Genomic DNA, 3,691 nt, shown 5'->3' with positions numbered 1-3,691 from the left:
ATAATGGCTGTGGTCATTCAAGCAAGGTGAATCCGAAGCGGAGGACTTGCCGCACCATGGCGTCGCATCTCCCGATGACTGGCAGAAGGTGGACATATGAAGCCTTGTCTGCAGGGTATGAGCCACTGCAGAAGTTGAAGATGCCACACAGTGAGAAAAGACAGGCATTTGAAAGAGGACGCACGTGTGGGAGTCGTGGAACCAAACACAAACCACGTCACTGTCCTGCTGAGAATGATGAGCGTTCAGCGTGTGGCACTAAAGGTCCTGGGCCAAGGTGCTGCAAGAAGACCAACAGACCAAGACAGCACATGAACATGCAGCAGAACGGAGGAGTCGCTCAAGACCACCACCTAACAGGCAACACCAAGAAAAACCAAGAAGGGAGTCTCATGCTGATCCCATTGAAGATGAAGATGCTAAAGGAACACGCACATTTCCAAAACAAACCACAGCAATAATACATTTCTCTCCTGAGAAACAGGACGTTCTGCCAAAGACCACGGACTCAGTGCACTGACAGAACTTATACACAGAGAGTTTCCACAGAGATAAACTTGCAGTGGAAGCTGGAGTGATGCTCTGCTCGGAGCTTCGATGACTCGATGGTGGTCTGCTGGGCAGGAAGAGACTGAAGCAGCTGGTCAGGAGCTCTGTCCTGGGCTGTGCTCTGGACTCTGTGGAGGAGGTGAGTGAGAGGAGCGTGTTGGCCAAGCTCACCTCCATCATGGACAACAGCTCTCACCCACTGAATCAGAGCCCAGAGGATCTGAGCAGCTCAACCTCAGTGCAGGAAGGAGCACCACCACAGGTCCTTCATCCCGACTGTGTAGAGCCGACCGTCGTCATGGATACATCCTTTGCACCAACAACTCAAGAGATGCTGTGACGGTGAATTCCTCCTTTGTGAGATCGTCCCGTCCCGTCCCGTCCCGTCCCGTCCCGTCCCGTCCCGTCCCGTCCCGTCCCGTCCCGTCTTACAAGTGAAAGTGCACATGAAGTCTCGTCATAGCAGAAGCTTCAGCAATGATGAGCGTCTTCTTGAAGCGTGTTTGACTGACGTGAGATGGTGATAAACCTCTGTCAGTGGAGGACTCTGTGGAGGACCTGGGGCCCCGACTTTGAGGAGCAGATGAACTGTCCCATATTGCAGCGTCTTCAACTGGTGTGCTGCGACACACGAGTGAGAGAGGGTGAGGTGAGCCGGGGGAATGATGGCTTCATTCCTCAGCAGCAGGAGCAGTTCCAACAACGTTCATGTTGCATCACAAATGCACAGCTCCCATGAGCTCGCAGCCTCTGCAGCAGTGGAGGAGACGTCTCATGTCCTCTGAGGACCGACAGCCTTGAGTGAACCGACCCTCATCATCCATGTGTCCAGAACACGGGCTCCTCACGTGTCCACATCAAAGGGTTCAAGTCATGGACACGACTGAAGGCTTCAGAGAGGAAGTGGCATGAAAGAGTCATGGAAAACAAGAGCAAAAGCTGGACATCTGAGCTGTTTGGGGCGTTGAAGACAGAAGTGTTTCCACAGATGAAGAGCTTCTGTGAGGGTGGAGGCTTCTTCTCTGACTGCTGTTGAGGAGTCTTCCTCTGTGCTGCTCTCCACTGAGACTCTGCCTCAGATGAGCAGGAAACTCTCCATGATGACGGCAGCGGCTGCTGAGACTCGGAGTCAGTCTTGACCAATACCATATTTATTAATACAGCACTTCAAAAACAACACAAGAAGTGCTGTGCAACTGTAAAATCAGGATAGAGCGTGCAGTAAAAGTGCCTTGTAAGAAGTGTTTTAACAGTGGACAGCGATGGTGCCTGTCTCACATGGGGAGGGAGGACATTCCACAGACTGAGAGAGCCTGGTCTCCTCTCATCTTAGGCTCAGTTTTAGGTACCTCCAGGAGCAGCTGCTCAGCTGACCTCAAGGATCTCAGGGGTTAAAAGCTCCACTAGGTGCTGAGGGACAAGACCATTTCAAGCTTTTAAAACAAACAGAAGAACTTTAAAATCAATTGTAAAAGTCAGAGCAGCCAGTGGAGAGAAGCCAAAATGGGGGTGAAATGAAAGAGAAGAAGGTCTGCTGCTCTGCCAGAGACTTGTGAGTCCAGCAGTTCTCAGGGATCAATCACTCACTCACACTTCTTCAGGTCAGATCTTTAACCACCATGGTCCACAGTCGTCCAGCCTGGAGGAAGAAAGAGAGAGAAGGATGAGAGCAGATCCATGTGACTTCAGATGTTTCAGGACTATTATCTCCTGCTGCTCAGTGGACGGCTCTTTCATGACTGTTGATGACAACAAAGATGGATCTCTAAACAGCTGCTCAGTCTCTACTGTCTCCTTGGTGCTTCCACTGGTGTCCAGCAGGAGAACATGTCATGTGTTTGGATTCATGTGCTCAGTTCAGATGAAGAGTCTGAGCAGCCTCACACACCCACATCCTCTCTGTCTGCTCCTGGATCACATGTTCAGTCTGAAGCTCTTTGGAGCTCAGTCAGTCAGTTCTGCAGCTCTGTCCATACCTGAGAGTCTCCAGCCTCCAGTCTGGACTCCTCAGTCCAGCAGACAGCAGCTCCAGTCCTGGTCCTCCTGGATGGTTGTAGCTCAGGTCCAGCTCTCTCAGGTGGGAGGGGTTAGAGGTCAGAGCTGAAGCCAGAGAAGCACAGCCTCTCTCTGAGATCCTACACCCTCTCAGACTGTAATGAAGGAGAAGCAGTGTTTTAGAAAACCATGAGTGCAGACGAACCGTCCAGTGGTGGAGCAGAACTGAAGAGAGGAGATGATGTGTTCTGACCTGAGAGTCTCCAGGTGACAGTGTGGACTCTTCAGTCCAGCAGACAGCAGCTCCACTCCTGCATCCTTCAGCTTGTTCCCACTCAGGTGCAGTTGTGTCAGACTAGAGGACGGAGAGCTGAGGACTGAGGACAGAAGGGAACCACTTCTCTCTGACAGTCCACAGCAGCTCAGGCTGTGAAAGAGACGAGTGTCATCAACAAGTGAGACTTTTTCAATCCTCTATTGTGACAAGACTTGAAAGACTTGATGTGAGGAGCCACTGAACTCTTTCCATTCAGAAGATCATTGTGGTAGAAATGTAGGAGCTTCTACTGATGAATCTTCCTCTTCTTGATGGTCACACTTGAAACTAACTACTAGACAGGTGGGTGGTCAGCAGAGCAACTGTTTCATGAGTGAGTTGGACTTTGATCAGAGAATCTTCCTCTGGTCCTCTCAACCTCACACCATGTTCTGTTTGATGCCAACTCTGCTGACTCAGCACAACACAGCTCACTGGAGTGTTGGAGCAAAGTGATGAGAAAACTGTGACTCTCTGAAGCTGCAGTCTCCACCTCTGACTTTCACATTTCAGCTCTGAAGCTGGACAGATGATGTGTTCTGACCTGAGAGTCTCCAGGTGACAGTGTGGACTCTTCAGTCCAGCAGACAGCAGCTCCACTCCTGCATCCTTCAGGTCCCTGTTGTCACTCAGGTCCAGTTGTGTCAGACTAGAGGACGGAGAGCTGAGGACTGAGGACAGAAGGGAACCACTTCTCTCTGACAGTCCACACCTGCTCAGTCTGAATAAAATGAAGAAGGAAATCAAACGTTCATGTCCAGTTCACATGAGGGCTGTAACCAGATCAGATTTGTGCTGGAGGATTATCGCGGGCAAAACACGTCACGCTAA

At 50.8% G+C, this 3,691-nt stretch overlaps 1 long non-coding RNA gene across 1 annotated transcript; it reads right to left on the bottom strand.

The window, feature by feature from the left end:
• Positions 1-2,062: 2,062 nt before the first annotated feature.
• On the bottom strand, positions 2,063-3,471 carry LOC128752194 (uncharacterized). Its single transcript, XR_008413643.1, has 3 exons — positions 2,798-3,471; positions 2,526-2,699; positions 2,063-2,188 (listed from the first exon to the last, which is right to left on the bottom strand). It is a non-coding gene; the product is annotated as an uncharacterized LOC128752194 (long non-coding RNA).
• Positions 3,472-3,691: the final 220 nt, after the last annotated feature.

This window comes from Synchiropus splendidus, chromosome 1, assembly GCF_027744825.2.
Source record: "Synchiropus splendidus isolate RoL2022-P1 chromosome 1, RoL_Sspl_1.0, whole genome shotgun sequence".
In the NCBI taxonomy this organism is placed as follows: Eukaryota; Metazoa; Chordata; class Actinopteri; order Syngnathiformes; family Callionymidae; genus Synchiropus; species Synchiropus splendidus.
This window is presented reverse-complemented; position numbering and strand designations above follow the sequence as displayed.